The sequence below is a fragment of the Sciurus carolinensis genome, chromosome 11 (assembly GCF_902686445.1).
Source record: "Sciurus carolinensis chromosome 11, mSciCar1.2, whole genome shotgun sequence".
Classification (NCBI taxonomy): domain Eukaryota; kingdom Metazoa; phylum Chordata; class Mammalia; order Rodentia; family Sciuridae; genus Sciurus; species Sciurus carolinensis.
Genome location: NC_062223.1, coordinates 23,353,601 through 23,375,002, shown reverse-complemented (window position 1 = coordinate 23,375,002; position 21,402 = coordinate 23,353,601). Strand labels below are relative to the sequence as shown.

Here is a 21,402-nt window from a genome sequence, read left to right as displayed (position 1 = left end):
ATGTAGTTAAAATTTCAAAGGGAAGGAATACTCTGAGAGCCAGGGCTAGGAACGGTAACCTATGCATGGTGGGATGATGGGTTAGTTTACAGCTACAGCATGACACACGAAGCATGCCTGGAAAGTGAAAATGAAAATAAAAGAAGAAAAACATGTATTAATACCAAAGATGAGGTTAAATGGTGTGAGAGAGGATAACTAATGAGGGAAGCCTTCTGACAGTGAGTTGTATTCTAGAGCTCTGTGTTCCTAGAGTGGAAAGTATACCTAAAAAAAGAAATTTGTCCAACCAGATCAGTAGGGAAATAAGGCTCCGGACCACGTGGATTTTTCAATACTGAAGATGGAAAAGGCACCCTGTGATTGAAGGAAACTGAAGTTCTTCTACCTGAACAATCAATATAAAAATGTTCTCTGAACATTTGATTGTTGCATTGATTCATCACAACCGACAGCTATTGATTCCTTTTACTTGACATTCCAGCCATGGCTCTTGGGATCGAGCCCCCAGGACAATATAAAACAGAGTGCTCTTGGATTAATTAATGAACTGACTTTTGAGAATGTGAAGTCTGGGAATGAAGATAGTAGTGTAGCTTCACGCACCTGACCTAAGCAGGTGATGATAGTGTTTGCAGGGGTAGCCATGGAGAAACCTCCTAAGCTCTAACCAGGAGTGAAGGCAAAGTCAGGAAAACTAAGTCCTAGGGTGACTGGGAAGAGATGCACAAGCAAGACCTGAGGCTAGAATCTGCAACTGGATTTTGACTAGCTAGTGGAACAGGTTTTCAACTATAATTCCAGTGATTAGGGAGTCTGAGAAAAGAGAATCATAAGTTCAAAATCATCCTGTGGAACTTAATGAGAGATTGCATGAAAAATTTAAAAAATAATTCTGTTACTAGGAGGTTAGTCCCTGATAGTTGACCTAGTATGAATTTTAGTTAGCTTTTTTTGTCACTTTGGGCAAAATGCCTGGCAAGAACAATGCAGAGGAGGAAAAGATTGTTTTGTTTCATGGTTTCCAAGTTCTCAGTGTCTAGAGACAGTTGACTCCAAAGCTCTGGGACTAAGGTGAGGGAGAACATTAGGATGGAACATTATGGATGAAAGGCTTGGCAGAGAAAGCAGCTCAGGACATGGCAAAGCAGGAAGCAGAGTGAATGCTCTTCTCACGAGGGACAATATGTAAACCCCAAAGCATACCTGAGTGACCTATCTCCTCCAACATAACCTACCTGCCTATAGTTACTACCCAGGTAATCCTTATCAGTGGACTAATCCACTGTTTACATTACAACTCTCAGAATCTATTTCACCTCCTAATCATCTTGCTTTATCTCACACATGAGCTTTTGGGGGACTTCTCATATCTAAACCAAAACAATGTCATTATAGAAATTCTATCAACAACATCAGTTATATCTCTGTATAAATGATAGATAGAGATAAAATCTTGTAATGTTTTTCTAAAGCTCTGTTTAAGAGATGACAGAATGAAGGACTGATTGTTGTCATAAAATTAATAAGTAATGACTGCATACAGATTCAAAACCATATCTGTCTTTCTTCAAAGTTCAAATCCTTTCACTAAACACTCTTTTATCATTATTACATTCTTAGAAGGAAAACAAAACCAAAAGGAGAAGCAAATATCCAGTTTAAGTGTATAGAACAAATAAGATATAAAATAATATTTTCTATTTCTTTTCAACTCTGTCAGATCAATAATGCAAGAAAAATATCCTGTAAAAATCACATATTTTATAAATTGCTTCATTACTCTGATGATGTGGATTATGTAACAGTTCCTTTTCTCTCTTTCCACATTCATTGGCTCATTATAGTTGTAATAATGATGGGTTTTGCTATTACGTATTAGTGCATGTACACAATATAGCAATATAATTTGGCCAATATCACTCTCCAGGACATCCCCTATCACATTCAGTACATTTTATAACTTAAAGTATATATAAAATTTGGAAGAGGTCTTAAATGGGAAACCCTGTATCACACTCCTTGTTCCTTACATGAAAACAAAGTAAAATTAGATGAATGTTTTTGAGAGTAGAAAGCCACAATGTTAATCAGTAAGAAGTTCTGTGACATTAATATATTTTTAACTTTTGGAAAAGTGGTTTTTTCCTCCTTTTGGTACTGGGAATTGAACTCAGGGGTGTTTTACCACTGGGCTGCATATGCAGTCCTATACATGTATGTACTTTGAAACGAGATCTCACTAAGGTGCTAAGGCTGGCCTCAAACTTGCAATCCTCCTGCCTCAACCTCTCAAGTCACTGAGATTACAAACATTCACCACCTTTTCTGGTGGTAAAATATTCTTATTGGGAGCTGGAATAGTGGCTCAGTGATAGAGCTCTTGTCTCGTACATGTGGGGCACTCGGTTCACTTCTCCATAGTGCATAAAAATAAATAAATAATAAAATAAAGATAATGTATCAATCTACAACTTTAAAAAAAATTCTTATTGATGATTGTTCATGTCTTTTTGTGTTTCATTTTCATTTTTGTAAGACGATTCTAATACTAAAATACCAAATCCACTTTTGTGGGAGAGATTATTCATAGAGGCACAGCTCTGTGCTAAGTTATTGCCAACAACTTTCCCACAGGTTCACTCAAAGTCCTAATGAAGCTTTATCAGTTCTCAGGTGTGTATTTGGAGGAGGTGGAGGCATCCTCGGGCACCTGCTAGTTGCTCTCCTCATTTTTCCCCTCAAGTGTTCCCCTGTCTCCAGGGATGCCTCATTTCCTCAGGCTACACTCTGCTCTATCTGGATCCAACACCAAATTCATAAACAGAGCCATCTCTGCAGGCCTTGTGTCCCAGCTCCCACTCCCCATTAAAGTGACAGCATGGGCTGCAATATGTTATGAAAAATTGATTTATCTGAATTACTCTGCAAAATTTGTTTTGAAAGAGAACCGCTCTTTTAAAATATTTTTTGGGGGGAGAAACAGGAGACTTAAGGTAGATTTTGAAACAACAAAAACAAGTGAGAATAACACAAACAAGACATCTGTACCTAAACAGCTTTCCTAGTATTACTGGTGCCCTTAAATATAGCTATAGGCAACTGTCTACTTCTAAGGGCCTTCCTTCTGAAGACGGCTGCCTGGCCTTATCAAGAGCCATTATAACATGTTCAATGCACGGTAGTGGTCAAAGGAAAATCAGGTTCATGGATCTCTGCTGCTGAAAGCCAGAAAAGCAGTGCCTGGGAATGCTAGCATCTCTGTTGTATGAGCATGACTGCACATTCTTGTGAACTTAAAGGATATTTGTCTTATGAAATATCATATGAGGGATTTGTACTTTATTAATTTCAAAAGCATAGCTTCAATATCCTTTGTGTAGCAGAACTGCTAGAGATTTATAAAGGGGTAACAAAATCCTAAAACTCAACAGTAAACAGTGTTCGACTTCTGAAAATCTTATAATACATGTGCACATAAACATTTAAAACTATATATGTTTAAAAGAAACATATGCATTTTTAAAACACCGTAAACAGAGCAAGAAAATTTTTAGAAATGTACACACTTCCGTACTTCAAAGCTGAACCAAAAAACCCAGAATAGAGTCAGCATTTCGAGAATCCTTGTCAGCCCAAACAAAAGCTGATATGCAATTTGATGGTTAGTTATGTATAATTTTAAAATTTATATTGAAATGGAATCATTCAGATTGTGTTCTTTTATGTCTGTGTTCTTTAACTTTCCTAGGAAATTCCTCCAAACTGTTTGTTATGTGTAGTGATAGTTCATTTTCATTAATATGCAGCATCCTGATAGAGATAACGTTATGTTGTGTGTTATTTCTCAAAGTGCAAATAATGAGACTGATCATTCTGCATGAACTATGGATATATATATATATCCATATGTGTGCATATATATGTATAATACACATTCAGTTCTATTTGGTATAAAATAAGGACACGTTGGGGACATAAGGTATGTATATGTCCAACTATAAAAGATATTAACAAACAGTCTTCCAATATGCAAGATCTAAAGTTGTAATATAACCGCACTAACATAAATTCATGTAACTAATATTGTTAACCATTTTCTTTTTAGCCTTTCTTTAGGTCATTTTACTGCACCAAGATTTTAATTTTTGGGCTGGGGAGATAGCTCAGTCGGTAGAGTGCTTGCCTTGCAAGCACAAGGCCCTGGGTTCGACCCTCCAGCACTGCAAAAAAAAAAAAAAAAAAAAAAAGGTTTTAATTTTTATTTAACTGAACACTGATAGTTTTGTAACAAATTCTGTGTTGTGTCTATAACAGCCCAAATGCAGAACGGCAGGCCAGTTACGGAGGCTGTGTTTTAAAGCACCTGACCTTTCCCAACACAAGTGCTCCAGCTGCCACCACTGTGAGTGCTATTTCAGGCAAAATCAATCCAGAGACACAACACAGTTCTTTTGTACAGAGATCAAGCCCTTTGTCCTTTTATTTATTTACCTTTTCTATACCTCTAGAAGTGAGAATAGGAATAGTTGATAGTAGAATCATAGGTATAACAATGCAGAAGATGACAATTGGAAAGAACCTTACAGATGATCTAGTCTGAGCTCCTTTACAGAGGGGACTTATGTCTAGGGAGGGGGAGTAACTTCCTACATATCACTGTGACTTGGAGTTTCTTTGGGTGTTCATCCCATAGCATGCTTCTAGAGAGAGAGATGTGCTGGGAATTTAAAGCTGCTGCCTCTGATGTTAACATATACCTCCCCTTTCCTTGGTCACTGAGCATTATTACTGTTATTTTCTAACAGATGGAGTTATACAGCCCATTCCCAGTACATATCTGTGCTTTCACTATGTTATAAAGACATCAAACCTACTATTAGGTGCTATTGTTTTGTTCAGGTATTTTAATGTTGAAGGAAATATAGCAAAATAGAGAAACATACCTGTAGTTTAATTCCTGAAACATAGTCATTGGCAATATCATATGTGACAATACAATTTTCCATTAGTCAAATTCAGGGAGATGAAGACCATAACTTATCAACTGGTTTCCTTATACCTTTAGATGTGTATCTTTGAGCCTAAGATTTCACACTTGTTGGGGTTAGAATTTCCTTCTGTTTGTTTCATGCTTACCACATGTGCTTGTACAATTTTAATGGATAATTAAGAATTTCTTAGAGTTGTAAAATCTTTCCAACTTGTGGTCATATTTGCATTTTCTCAACAAGATTCTCTTACTGTTTGGACAACATAAGCTTAAGCAGAACCAGATGCACTAGCTAAGCATCAATTAAGTACTTAGATGAATGCTCTCTAATTAATTTGCACATTTTGGTTTATTCACTTGACTTAGAATGTGCAATTATTTTATTTGTTTTTAAAAACTATAAAATATTTATTCAAAGTACATTGCATATCCTCAATTCATTTTAATTTTATATCTAATAAGCACTCAAATGATACCCCACAGATTGATTTTTATTATTTACTTGTGTTTTCATTCTGTGTCTCAGTCACAATGCTGTGAAAGAATAAGAAGGGTAAGACATGCTGTCCTTCAGCAAAGAATGCTCACAGTCTTTCATCTGAAGTTGAAGATTTAATAAACATAGTAATGGAAAGAACAATGCCTTTAGGAGAATATTATTTGTGAATCACAAAGGTACCCTTTTAACCAGAACTGAGACACAGAAGGAAGAAAGGAAGAAAAGCTGAATGGAAGTGACAGAGTTGAGAATTTCAGTACAAGGTGGACTTTATTGATATCCTTCATTTACAATTTTTCTTCATTTCATTTTATTGTTGTTTGACACATAATTGACAAAATTATGGGGTACAATGTGACATCAAGTCTTATATAATGAAAAATGAAACATTGAAAACACATAACTCTAATGAAATTTTTTCTTTCATTGTTAGATAATGGTCATTTTTGAAATTGATACTAAACTACACAATCAGTAACATATGGAATGTGTTTTCGTTACTCAGACAATACTCTTTTTAGTCCTAAATCATGTCAAAAGCCCTTTGCTCTCAAATGCATAGACATATCCTTCTGCCTAATATTGTTTTCCTGGATAACTGGAAAAAAGTACAGATTTACCTGGTATTTAGTATGTACTATTCTATACATCATAAAACACGAAACTGAAAAAATGCATTGTTACTTACACTTTTGTAATCTTTACATAGTAGTCTGGAGTCATGGAAATTTTTCTCAATAGACTGAACATAGTGAAATAAATCTTGACTCTGAGATATGGAATATTGCTCTTAATCATCCAAGTTTTGCAATTATTATAATAATATCAGCTCATCCTATGATTACTTAGAAATACCACATTTTTAATAATTAAAAGATTTATGCAAAAAATAAAAATATCCATTAAAAAGAGTCATATATACATTGCATAATAACAAGGGCAAGGTGATTATTATATCCAGTATCTCAAAGAAGGTGATTACCATATACATTAACTCAACAACTCATGATTTCCTTATTGTACAATAGTAAAAATCTTTTCTTCTACTTAATTTGAAATACACAATGCATTATCATTGACTACAGTAACCCTACCATGCAATAGAAAACCAAATTTATTTCTCCTTTGGTACTTAAACAACTCAGAAAACAAACAAGAAAAAAAAACAAATAAAATATTCTAGAGAAGATTGAATAGTCATTTATTTAAAGAAGATATAGAAATTATCAAGTATGTGAAAAAAATATTCAACTTCACTAAATATTAGGGGAAAACAAATCAAAAGCACTTGGCTCCATATTCCTTCCATCTTGGACTTTCTTTTATCTAGAGTCCTTTTTTGGGCCACCTCTGCATCTCTAATTCTCATCTCCATCTGGAATCCTTCTTTCTCCCCTATCCCTTCTTCTTTCTTGTCTTTTGACTTCACAGTTGCCATGAGGTGAGCAGTTTCCTTTGACCCTCATTCCCACCATAGAATATTGCTTCTCCACAGACCCAGAAGTAAAGGGGCCAAAGTAAATCTTTCCCCCTTAATGTTAATTGCCTCAGCTATGTTATTGGTAGGACACAAAACTGTGTAACACAGCCATTTTCTGAGAATAAAGAACATAACATATTGGAATAACTCCTTTCTGACTTACAGATTATCAATTTATTGTCCAGAAGAGTTTAGCATTTTATCTAGGAATTTCTGGATCATGTCTCTAAAGCATTTCAGAGTAATAAATAAGAATGAAGGAGAAATTCCTCTTCTGAAAGTACGTTTCTTCTCTTGGAAATTCTTGAGAATCTTGGGATGGAAGAGACACTATTCAGCACATTTTTCTTTGTTGATCTCTTTCATCTTCCTGCAAATCCAGTAATGATAATTTTAATAGGACTGGATTCCCAACCTCACACACTACTTTGTTCTTTCCTCAGTCACCTCTTCTCTCCTGATCTCTGCTACCTTACAACTGTTGGAGCCAGGATACTGGCAGGCTCAATTGTCAAGAACCATCAACTCCCTTCTTTGGCTGTGCTAGGCAGTTCTTGATCTTTATGTACAACCATGAAGTGACTAATGTTTTTCAAATATTTTAAAACACTGAAATGGGTTTAAATGGAATATAATCATAATTCACAGAGACAGAATTTGGCATCTGGAAAGGACATTGCAAATGATCTAGATTGTCTCTCTCTTATGTAAAAGAAGATTGAAGTAGACTGTGTATTAGATACATACCACTATGCCATCTCTCTTACATTCTTTTATACTCAACTGTTACAGTATTGAGAATGAACAGAGAAAATACTATACCATTAACCCTGTCAACACAATAACTGATACTGTGGTTATTTCAACAATATTTGCCATCAGTCATGGGTTCACATGAAAGAAGGATGTGCTTTAGAGAGATGAAGAGAAGAAGGGAAGGATGAGGATTGGACTGGACAGTCTTTAATAGATCAAGGCTATTGGTGCTGTGTTACACAGGTCTTTAGAATTCCGAGATTGAATGAATTGAATATTATTACTCTGTGAACATATTTGATTACATAACCAGTGTAACTCTACATCATGTACAACCAGAAGAATAAGAAGTTACACTCCATCTATGTATGATGTGTCAAAATGCATTCTGCCATGCATGACTAATTAGAACAAAAAAAGTAAAATGGAAAAAAGAACTAATATGGACCATCTACCCAAACTTCTGTTTTAGTTATGAATCCACTAATAATAATTTCACATAATACATTTTCAAACTCATAAGGTTCAGGGAGATCATGTTCACTATCAAACCAGTTTTTGATATTTTTGGTCATCCTTTCATAATGCTTTATTTTTTAAATTTCGAACCCACTATATCTAACAATGGGGGCCAACATGAAGCTTGATTTAGTCTTTAGGTATGACAATAAAAGTAAACATCTGAGAAGGAGATGGGTTAGTTGGATAGAAAAAAATTACCCATAAGTTACTGGTAAGCCACATTTAACTCTTTTGTGTAAACTTCAACATATTTCAAACAATGCTTTCATCATTTTAATGTTCAGCTTGAGCTGTTATAATAAAATACCATAGAACTGTTGACTTGTAAACAACAAAAATTCATTTTTTAGAGTTGTAGAGGCTTGAAGTCTAATGTTTAGGCAATGTGAGATTCAGTGTTTGGGAAGAGCCTCTTTCTGTTCAGAGACAGCTCTGCTTTTACTATCTTCACACAGAAGGGTCCAGGGAGATCAGCAGGCCTGTTTTATGAGGGCTACTCCCATTGTGGACCACCCTGTCCTCATGAATTTATCACCCTCAGAAGATGACAGCACCATCATTTGGGGATTTAGGGTTCAAAGTCCTGGAGGAAAGAAAAAAGAAGTATAGCCATGCACAGAAGGTATGAATTCAAAATGCCATGAATTTACTCAGAAATTATTATGTAGGTAGAAACACAGGCTTTTTAAATAAAGCAAGAATCTTTCATAGGTGTTTTCCCTCATGACATCACCTTCTGGCTTGTGACTTACTCATATCACCTAAAAAGCAGAGGAACTTATGGGCTTTACCAAGATTTTGAAATGTTTAATGCAGCAATGATTCACACTTGCAACTCTAAAGCCTGAAATACACATTGGCTTTAGTTTCTGTAGATGTAATAGATAATTAAAAGTATCCTCGTGTGTTTCCTGATCCTTCAAATGGTGACCATGTTCATGTTTCTTCAAAAAGCTGACAGAGTACATAAGCCATCAGATAACTAGAGCAGAGAAACATGGAACATCAACTATCAAAGACGTACAGATGTGAGCTCCTCACTTCTGGGGAATTGAATGTCCATGTCTTTATGGAGTCATTACATTAGTATCCATAACCACTTTATATACTTTCTTAAAATAATAACTTCAGTTACTTTGGCTTGTTTAATATCTAGTAAGAATGCAAGCTGGGGAGATAGCTCAGGTGGAAAGTCCTTGCCTTGCAAGCACAAGGCCCTGGGTTCAATCCTCAGCACCACACAAAAAAAAAAGAGAGAGAGAGAATTCAAAAATACTGTTTCATGATCTTTTAATCTTTTATGTTATGTATTATTTGTTTTCCAAATTTGTGTGCCAGTATGAGACTAGAGCTTTGAATAAAAGGGTGGAATCTTAGTGCTTTATGAAAATAAGCTTACATTCCCTTATTGGAGATATTACTTTAGAAACAGGGCAGCATTGCTCAAGAGGTTCAATCTGAAAAATGAAGAGAAGAGTTTAACCATGACAGAGACTGGGAAGAAAGCAAAGAAAAACTTCATGGAGGAAGAGATGTGGACCTGATTGTTGACAATTCTAGCACTCATATGTGCTTTTACTTATCAAGGCTTTTACTTGTTTTTCACATTCCAGCCTGTTTGGATTCTTCAGTGTTACAGACTCACATACCTCAAAACTTCTCTATTGTCAAATGATCCACTAGAATCCCTCCCACTCTCCAATGCACTTCCCTTTAGATCTGAGACTCCATAACACAATGGAAGGAAGACTTTCTCCTGAACCCTGAGTTAACATATCCCTGTGGATTTTATCTCACTGTACTATTATATATTGATTTGAGGTCTTTGGGAATTTTTTCTAAGCTCAGTTAATTAATGTCTGTTACTTCCACTAGAATATGAAGCACTTGTAAATAATCCACTAAATTCACAATGCAAGCAAACTGCTTTAATGTGTGGAAGTCAATTAGCAAAAAAAGTTTTCTAAATCTTCATAAAATTGATTTGAATGAAAAGCTGAATATACAGAATATTGGAACTTGAAAGGTGCAGAAATGGTTCCCAAAGATGGGGCACTATTTATTAATTCAAGAGTAATAATGAAACATGACACATGGAGATCTGCAACATTATGTTATAATCATACCTTAATGCAAATATACAATTTATGAAGTTAAATTATATAATATACTTTTGTTTCTTGCATAACATGAAATACAATTTTGCAAAAACAGCCACTTCAAATAAAATTCATATGTATAGATAGTATAATTATTTAGAACCACCCTTTGCTTCTAAGTTTTTGCAGAGCCTCTTTCACATCCTTGTTACATAAACTATAAATCAGAGGACTCAACATGGGAATCACAAGGGTGTAGAACAGTGAGCACATTTTATCTTGATCTAGAGAGTAGGAAGAACTTGGCGGGAAATACATGAAGACTATAGTACCCTGGAATACTGCAACTGCAGTTAGGTGGGAGGTACCGGTGGAGAAAGTTTTGAGCCTCCCCTCAGCAGAGTGGATCTTTAAGACAGATGAGATGATGTAGCAATAAGAGAGCAGGATTCCGGAGATGGTACTCAGTTCAATGAATCAAAAAATGGTGAATAATACCAGCTCATTGACTTGTGTGTCAGAACAGGAAAGGAGATAAAGTGGAGGTAAATCACAGAAGAAATGATTAATCTCATTAGACCCACAGAAACATAAGTGGAATGTTAATGTCATGTGTATCAAAGCATCTGCCAGTCCTATGAGGTAAACCCCAGCCATGAGCATTGAACGCACCTTAGTGGACATGTCCACTGCATAGCGCAAGGGGTTGCTGATGGCCTTGTTGCGATCAAAGGCCATCACTGCCAGCAGCAGACACTCAGCATCTGCAAAGATACAGAAGGTCAAGAACTGCAGAGCACAACCAAGGAAAGGAATTGATTTGTTCTTGGAGAATATGTTGACCAGCATCTTGGGACCAACTGCTGTGGAATAGCAGAGGTCACAGAAGGAGAGGTGGCTGAGGAAAAAGTACCTTGGTGTGTGAAGCTGGGGATCCACTCTAATTAAGAAGATCATTCCAAGGTTTGCCAGAAGATTAATGAGGTAAATCAGGAGAAACATGTTGAAAAGGGTCACTCTGAGGTCAGCATTAGTGGTAATTCCCAAGAAAATGAATTCACTGAAGGATAAACAATTTTCCCTGTTCATTCTCCTCTCTTGTCTAAATGTTCAAAGCATAAAATATACATATTTGATTACTTTTTACTACCAGAATATAAATAGGACAGAACACAATTTGTACCTGTAAATTTTTTATCCTAAGAAAAATATCAAGTCATATGTTTTACTCTACCAAAATACATTGTATGTTTTTAACAATAAGCAGGTGAGAATTTTTTTAATTCATGAGGTACATGACTTTCTATATCTTTAATATCTGTGGATCTTACCTTCCCTTTTTATGAAAAAAATTGATGCTTAATATTTCAATAAATCTTTAAAGAAATATTTAATAAATACAGTCTTAGATGTTTTAGAATAGGATGGGATATAAAGGATTAAATATTTGTTCCATTTGAAAACATTCATCTAGGTGTAAAAAGTGTGCAAATTTTACAATTCAAACTACTCATGGCTTTTAAAGTCTATTATGTGAGTTCTAGAAGCAATGAGTAGTATGCTTGGTCTATGTGGTCTTTAGTATTTGATGAGAGACACTAGAAGTATTCTTTTTTCTTTCCAAGAAATATAATATATTGACATAAGGCTCACTGTCTATTTGTAGATACAGTCTGGAGACAGGGGAAGTATTCTTCATCATTGAAAAATAATATTCAAGCAAAAATTATGGGGCCCTCATAATTTAACACATAAACTTGCATTATATCAGAATTTTAGGACATATTTATTTAAAAAGTGAAAACAGGATGAAGGACAATTAATAGTTCATACATATGTAGGATTCTTTTCTTTAAGCATATGTGTATTTATGAATATGTAATCTTTGTGCATTGTGTATGATTCTTAATTGTACTAAGATAAGTGAAAAGTGGAGAACAGATATATGTATATTTTTTATTTGTATGCTCTCTTATTACTGTGGTGCCTGCATTGTTAATTAATTAAATGATAAAACAATTTTTTAAAAGAACCTTATGTTCATGTATATCCCTACTCAATAATAAAATAAGTAAAGACTTGCTTGTAATCCTAGACATAAATAAAATAAATACAATGTTATTTTGTGAGTACTATCGAGTTCACTCAGAGTTTTCCATTTCTGAGATGAGCACATTATTTTTGATTATTAGACTTCACAATTCACAAAACTATGCAAGAAGTCATAACTTAATTAATTTACAAATCTCCCTTATTTTTCCAAAGGGTTCAATTTTTTTTAAACTTAAATTTTAAATTTGGAAATTTTAACTGTAAGTTTTAAATGTAGAAACTCAGGAACTTACCTGAGATGAGCTGTTCATTTGTAACTGAGCATTGGACAAATACTATAGCAGGCAGTATGTGGAATTAAACTCTCTGAACCTATTTCCCTTAGGCTTTGAAATTATGCAACCTTGTGATTGCATTTCTGGTTCTGTGTTGCCCCCTGTGAATACATGAACATCTTTAGTAAAAGTTGAACTGAAATCTTAAAAATAGTCACTGAATAGTGTAGGTCAGAATTAAAACTGCAAATTAATTTGTCCTATAGAATATATAGAATGTGTGCATATTTTGCATTGTAAAATATAATCTGCATCATCTTTTTCCATCTGAAGTAGAATCAGTGAAACTAATAGCCCCTTATTTAGTCAAGTTCAACTTTTCTCTGTTGTTCAACTTTTTCTTCATTTCTGCAGCACTATCCTTCACCATCTAAATACTTTCTATCGTGATACAATTCATATACTACACCTTTCACATTTTAAAGTAAGCACATCTGTGGATTTGACTGTTTGGAAGGCTGAGCACTCTTTACACTCCACTGGCAGAACATTTTTCATCCCCTCCGTAGAAAACTCAGGGCCATTAGCGGTCACTCCTCTAGAACCCCCACCTCAGTCCCTGGCAACCTGTAGCGACTTTCTGATCCCATATGTTCACGTAATCTGGACATCAACTGTAAACAGAGCTGCACAATATGTGGCCTTTTGTGTTGCTTTTCCAGTTGTTTTGCCAAGTTTTCAAAATCTATCCTTTGCATAGCACATAACAGAATTTCCTTCCCTTTCATTGCTAACTAATTTTTCTTTTTATGTGTATAGTACATTTTATTTGCACACTCATCAGTTTAAAGAGATCCAAGTTGTTTCTGTGCTTTGTCTTTTGTAAATAGTAATGTACCTGTTCATGGAAGTTTTAAGGTTCATTTGTCACCCAGTATTGTCATATCTCATTCCCCATCCACGTGCCATCTATCCACATTTGTCTGGTCATATGATTAATTCACATTCTCTACTTTCAGTACTTGTTACGGTTTGGATATGCAGTGTCCCTCAAAAGCTCACATGTGAGACAATGCAAGAGATTCAGAGAAGAAATGATTGGTTTATGTGAACCTTAATCAACCAGTGAATTGATCCCCTGATGGGATTAACTGAGTGGTAACTGAATGTGGGTAGGGCATGGCTGGAGAAGGTGGGCACTGGGTCGTGTCTTTGGGCTGTATTTTGTATCTGGCGAGTGGAATCTTTTTCTCTGCTTGGTGATCATCGTGGGAACTGCTTCCTTCTGCCATACTTTTCTACCTTGATGCTCTGCTTCACCTTGAGCAGCAAGGAATAGAGCCTGAGACCTCTGAAACCCTGAGTCCCCAAACTTCATCCTCTAAAATTGTTCTTTTCAGGTTTTTTTAGTCACAGCAGTGATAAAGCTGACTAAAACAGTACTCCATTTTAAATTAAGCTTAATTTATTCATTTTTGCTGTTAACTATTTTAGTCTATTTATAATAGACTATAGTGCAAAAGAGAAGATGCACACTGCCCTTAAGGGATTTTTTATGCTAGTAGTATACATATGTGTAAAAAAGATTCCTGTAAGAAGTATGCATGCATGTATGATTAACACAAATGGTGTGACTCTACATCGTGTATAACCAGAGAAATAAAAAGTTGTACTCCATTTGTGTACAATGAAAAAAAACCAATAAAATAAAAAAGAATGCATGAATAATGATTTGTTGAAATAGAGCAGAGCTCTGCATTTTTCTACCAATAATTTAGTTTGTTGCTATCCATACTCATTCTTCACAAAATGGAGAATTACTGATAGCTTGACCTTGATAATTTGCAAAAATCCTCCCAGAAACATAGTAATAAAATTCCATATATTCCTTGACTCTTGGTCTACTAATGTGGTATCTAATTTGTCTTGGTTACTTCAAAAGGTCCCAGAAGTTACCCTGTATTCACATTGTCTGGTTGACCTGCCAGTCTCCTTCTAAATATGAGCTCCTTTTTTTCTTTTTCTTTTTTAATTTTTTATTTATTCTTTTTTAGTTGTACATGATAGTAGAATACACTTATACATTTTGATAAATCATACATCAATGGAGTATAATTTCTCATTTCTTGATTGTGCATATTGTATGGTCAAGTACTGTTTTATTCAGTGGCTTCAGTAACTATGTGTACAGCCAAAAATGGAAAAGAGATCAAACACATGTTCCTTGACTAAAAATGTTGAAAGTTAATAATAAAATAAAATGCAAACTTTCAGAATTCTATATGGGTCAATGATGACAGTGTGAACATGTTTAAGATGTCTACACACTTCAACACATTTCCCTTAGAGACATGTGGTACTTTATTTTCCCTTTGACATTTCACTGCCATTTAATTGCCTTGACCAACAAAAATGGTACAGATAGCTCTATGTCATGCAAATTGTATCCTTTAACAAATTAGGTCTCTGCACCATTAACTGATGAGAAGTCAAACTAAATTCAGTGTTTACCATGTGACCTGTTTCAAGGTTACTTGAACATGGAAAGAGAATGAGGTTATGGTGTTTTACTATCCCTTATCACCATGGTATCAGTTATGAGGCAGACTAGAGCCTAGACTGATTGGTAGCTTAACACCACAAAGTGACTGCAGTCAACATGAGGAAGAGCAGAAAAATTGCTGCTCTAATGATTATCTTACCATATATTCTAGGATAGTGTTTGTATAGCAAAAGATAACTGAAGTGATGTGAATAGAGTATATTCAGAGAGAACTATTTTTAATGCTTTTATCAGTACTTTACAGTAATAATTATGAGGTTCACCTTGATATAAACATTCATGCATGGAATATAATTTGTTCCATTTCAGTCCCCAGAGCTTCTTTCCCTGTCTTCCTCATTACCTCTATTCCCCTTCTATTTATTAACTGTCTTGTTAATTGGTGCTTTACAGATATACATAAAGGTAGAACTCCTGTGGTTCACTTGCATTTAAACAAAAGCAGATACACTGTAACAATTATTAATTGCTTGAAATGACCCAGATATTATTTTCAGCAAATAACTCTGTTAATTCGGTGAACAATCAAAAAATGATTAACATTTTGCATGTATTTTAACTGAAGAAGAGAATTATTAAGTAACTTGTTAAAAATGTCATTGTGTAGTCAGGTACCAAAGTGGCATGCAAATCAAGGAAATCTGGTTTCTTCTCTCATTTAGTAATCTATCCTGTGAAGATGTCCTACACATGCACACCTGAACACCATGCACACTTTTTAAGAAACATTTACTCTATTCATGTAGGTGATACGTGGGGATCATGGGTGATACAACCCATTTTATCATAAAGCCCAAACTAATAATAATTCAACAGTCTATTACATAAAAAGTTTTAAAACTTTTAAATTTTCACATATAACTTGGAATTATGAAATGCTTTTGGCTGAACATAGAACAAGTATTTGTGTATAGTTCAGTGGTAGAACTCTTGCCTAGCATGTGTGAGACCCTGGAACCTATCCCAAGCACCACCAACAGCAGAAAGGTGTTTGATAAAAACTGTAATTGTTGCAAATTCCTAATAAGAGTTAGTAATTGAGAAATTGAATTAATCTTAAAAGGCATGTCTTACAAATAAACTATCTTTGATCTTAAAACTTTCTTAACTGCATGCATTTTTTTGGGAGGGAGTACCCAGGATTGAACTCAGGGGCACTCACTCACTAAGTCCTATTTGTATTTTATTTAGAGACAGGGCTCACTGAGTTGCTTAGTGCCTTGCTTTTGCTGAGGCTGACTTTAAACTCAAGATCCTCCTGCCTCAGCCTCCCCAGCTGCTGGGATTACAGGCATATGCCACCATGCCTGACTCTTAATTGCATCTTTATTTCTCAAACTGTAAACCAATGGGTTCAGCACTGATAATGGTGATGATAATGGTGTAGAACTCTGAGATAATTTTATCAGTGTCAGGTGAGAGGCACAAATAGAAACACTTTGTTTCTTCCAACCAGCCGAGCAGATCTTTAAGACTGAGGGAAAGATGAAATAGTGGGAGATGATGATAATAATGAAGCAGCTAATTTCTACTGAGCTGCCAAATGTGGAGAGGAACCATTGTTAACTGATGTGTCTGTGCAGGAAAGCTTAAGCAGGGGAGTGAGGTCACAGAAAAAGTGTTTATTGAGGTTTTTGTTGCAGTACTTCAGAATAAAGTCAAAGGATGTGTGAACCAGGGATCTCATATTGTGTCCAAAGTAGGACAAGTTGATCAGCTGTATGCAGATGCCAGGCGACATCACAACTATATACAGTAAGAGGTGGCAGATGGTCATGTAGAGGTCATAGGACATGGCAGCCATAAAGGATTCAGTATCTGGGAAAGTGCAGAAGAAATAAAAATTCAGGTCTCAGTGGAAATTGATCAGCATTGTGGACACAATGACTGAAGGATAACAAAAAGGACAGGTTGTTGAGGGTGTTCAAAGGTGTGGATGAGTTCTGATTAATTGCATCAATCCAGTGGTCCCCATTAAAATCATATCATACAATATGAGAAATACGGAGACTGGGACAATCAATCTACAGTTCAGGGCAAGCTGGAAAACCCAGCAGAATCAACTCAGTGACCAAGGTCTAGTTTCCACCTGTCGATTCCAGCCTCTGTGTTGCTTTCCTTTTATGATGTTCTAATATTCTCAAGTGTTGTTTGGATGTAAAGAGAAAAAAATCATTTAAAACATTTGTAAAATCATTTTATTAAAACAAAGAAACAAGCAATTGAATAAAGACACCATGCCCTAACATCTGTCAAATAGACATTCTAAAAGATACACAAAAATTTAGTAGCTAAGATTTCATGGTGGCATGTTTTATTTTATTTGTCTGATTAGTAACAATTTTTGACATTGGAATCTTGATCTCCTGTGTGCAGGGATCAGTGTGTAATTTAGCTTACACTTTTACTTCAATAAGACACAATAGTTGACTGAGAGAAATGAAGGATATACAATGCATGGTAAAACAAATAAAATACATATGTATACACACATATATATGATGTATATGAAATAGATTGGATTAAAGTGTGTGAATTAGGATTCTAATTATAGAACAATTTGCTGCTTTTCCTTATTCATTTAATAGATACTAATATGAATGTATCTTTTAAAGCTGTGAGTGCTGTGGTGTAATAAAACATACAGTAGCTAATTGTGTCTTCAAATGTATATGAATTAGAATTAAAACTAATGAGAAATTCACGTGTTTTTTGGTACACACCCATAGTCCCAGTGATGTGGTATGCTAGGGCAGGAGGATCATTTGAACCCTTGCATTTGAGACTAGACTGGACAACATATTGAGTTTCTATTCCAAAACACACAAAGAAAAAAATTGTGAAAAAGAGACATGGATAAATATCAGGTGTGAGCATGGATCAGATGTTTACTGAAAACAGATTTGTAGCCTAACTTACATTGATCATTCCTTTTAATAACCTAATAATTCCATTTAGAGAAATATATAAGGGAAGAAAAAAGGCAAGAGAGCACAGGTAGAGGAAGATAGTAAACTGTGGGTCTTTACAATTAAATGGATTTAAGAAAACCATCAATCAAAATACTGAGATTCACTAAAATCTTCCCAATACCATAAGAAGAATATCATTGGTTAGAAAATAAATTAATTCAAAATACTAATATGCAATCATGCATTTGTTTTCTCATCTGTAACAAAAAAGTAAATTTAAGCAAAAAAGTGTTTCAGCAACCCATGGCCTCGACCCCTCAGCCACCTCATTGTCTCAAAAGGTGTTTTAGATACCAACTGAAGCTATACCACAAAGTGACACAAAGCGAAGTACCTTGTGAAAACAAGAGAGTGACAAATGCATTTTCCCACCTATTGGGATGCAAATTGTTGGTTTTTGCTTGCAGATAGACAAAAGTTGAATTGTTGCACTATTAAGGCCAGTCTGGTAGTCACAGAAACAACTTGTCCAGGAAGGGTTTTCAGATTGCCCAGGTGAATTTTTTGCAAACAGAACTGGGGCTTTTACATGCATGTTCTAGCTCTGCTAATAATTGAATTTTAAACATGTTCTCTGTCAACTGACACCTAGGTAGCAGACAACAGGGTTGGGTGGTTATCATTGTAAGTCTTCTCTGAAAGTATATTGGGGACAGTAACACATTTATTTTTTATAATAGCTTGAATGGGTACTTTTTACTTATGGTATTATTGGTGTTGTTTTTAATGAAATTTGGAATTCTATGTATGAAAGGCTCTCTTGATTGGGGAGGCTCTTTGAAAATAATCAAATATTTTAAAATGTGTCTTTGTATTTAAACTATGTCAAGTATCTTATGAAAGCATAAGGATATTATTTATTATCATCCATACTGAAGAAGTTACATATTTTGTAGACCTTAAGGGGTGAACCCAGTGGTGGTGTCTACAGAATCTGGAATCAACAGGAGCATTGTGAGAAGGGGAACAGTCAGAGAAAGCATCTCATGTCAGAGATCCTGGGACGATAGCAAAGTCACAACAGTCAGTGAACTCAGGTTCTCTCCATGAGCAAAATTACTCATATACACATTGTACACAGAACTCTACTAAAACAGTAAGATTTAGGTGATAGTGTCATTGGTGGAACTCCAACATTTTTTATAAGCTCACATTTTTCACAACGTAGTATCGATTTACTTATGTTTCCTCAAGTGTAAAATCTTAGAACTTTTATTGTCGGGGTATCTGGGACCCCTGGCCCTAGGTGTGGCTAAGATGGCACCTGGCAGTGAGCCAGAGCAGTTAACTTTTGCACAAACATCTGACATCATTTTAAGGAAGTCTTTATGACTGGTTCTCTGGTCTCATGCACAACGCATGATCTCAGTATGCCCTGCTTGGCTCTCTGTATCTGTCCACGCTTTTCCCTCGTGTGCTCTCCTTTGATTGGTGGTTTTACCTATATAAGGTCTGTAACTTCCCTGCTGAAGGAGGAAATAGGATAAGTAGGAAAATAGGGAAATAGGATAAGAAAAAGAAACAATAGAAGCAGAAGGACAGCGCGCAATAAAGCATTGAAACTTCAACCAGGTGTCGTGTTTCTCTGCGGGCAGGGAACGCGACAAGTGGTGCCGAAACCCGGGAACAAGTAAGTAAATCATAATTAAAAAGATATAAAGGGATCAAAGGGAGGCAGCCTCGATGTTCGCGGTTGAGCGACTTAATGGGACACGCGAAAGGTGGTCCACCAAAAGGAAAAAGAAATAAATATTAGAAAGTACTAACCAAAGTAGCACGCGAAATGCGGCTACACCCTGGACTAAGCGAAAAGCGGTCCACCTTAAAAGTATTAAAGTGAAAGTAGCACGTGAAAGGCGGCTACACCCTGGACTAAGCGAAAAGCGGTCCACCTTAAAAGTATTAAAGTGAAAGTAGCACGCGAAAGGCGGCTACACCCTGGACTAAGCGAAAAGCGGTCCACATTAAAAGTATTAAAGTGAAAATGGCACGTGAAAGGCGGCTACACCCTGGACTAAGCGAAAAGCGGTCCACATTGGAGACATTAAACTGAAAGTGGTGCCCGAAAGGCGGCCATCAATCAACACGGACCAAGCGGAAGGCGGTCCAGTGAACTGAAACTGGTATACAAAAAGTGATTGCAGTAAATTAATCATGGGTTCTGAGGTGTCTAGAGTTCACATGGAAGGACTATTAAAGGCTTTATTAAAGGCTAATGGAGCACCTTTAAAGGTTTCCTCAGCTAGGAAGTTTTTAAAAACTGTAGAAGACAAAGCCCCTTGGTTTTTAGATGAGGGATTGTTGGATCAAGAGAAACTATCACAAGAGACAGAAAAAGGCCCCCCTCCTGATCCCTTCCACGCAGCTCCATGGCCACCTAGGGAGGGAACACCCGTGTCCTTGAAGCAATCCTCCCCCTAGGCAGAGATCTCAGCAGCTCCATTCCTCAAAAGTAGTAAGAAATAATGTTTTGTGATTTTCTGCATTCAAACCTAACCTGATTTCTCAACCAGGAAGAAAAAGGGTTAAAAAGTCCTGGGTGATCCTCCCTCCCCCCTGCCTGGCCTGCTGAGGCCTGCATTGGAATGTAAACTGCAGCAGTCTCAGCGGGAAAGGGGGGGTAACCTGAAGATAAGAAAAAAAGAAAAAAAAGGTGTCCGTTTTAAACTTCTGTGTTGCTACACAGAACTAACTCATTTTCCAATATTGTTGTTTTGTTTTGTTTTTCTTTAATGCTGTATTTTTGAGCTCATAATTTGATCCTGCATACCTAAGTTAATGATTTTTTTTTCTTTTTGATCAGTTCTATCTTTATTTAACTAGAGTTTTTGAACATCTGTTACATTGCAATGGAGATTCACCTATAAAGTTACAAGGCCTTTGATTTGTGTTATGTGTATGTTGTGCTGTCTAATGTCATGTTTTGTCTGTATCAAAACTGAGCGCTCCTAAAATTAAAATTTAAAAATGGATCTGAATACTTTTATTCACGTGATTTAAAAAGATTCAATTTAAATTGAGTAAACTAATAAAAGTGAAATGTCTTTAAAAATAACTTGCAAGTCTCTAGGTGGTCAAACTAATGGAATGTTGATGTTAAACAATGTCTAATATCAATTGTTTCTAGGACCTTTCTTCAACAGGAAAGAGACAGCAAATACTATTCAGGACACTTGTCTAATATCTTGACT

The 21,402-nt window shown here is 35.7% G+C and overlaps 1 pseudogene; it reads right to left on the bottom strand.

Moving 5' to 3' along the window:
• Positions 1 to 81: 81 nt before the first annotated feature.
• Positions 82 to 11,438, bottom strand: LOC124959199 (olfactory receptor 5W2-like; annotated as a pseudogene).
• Between the last annotated feature and the right edge of the window lie 9,964 nt (positions 11,439 to 21,402).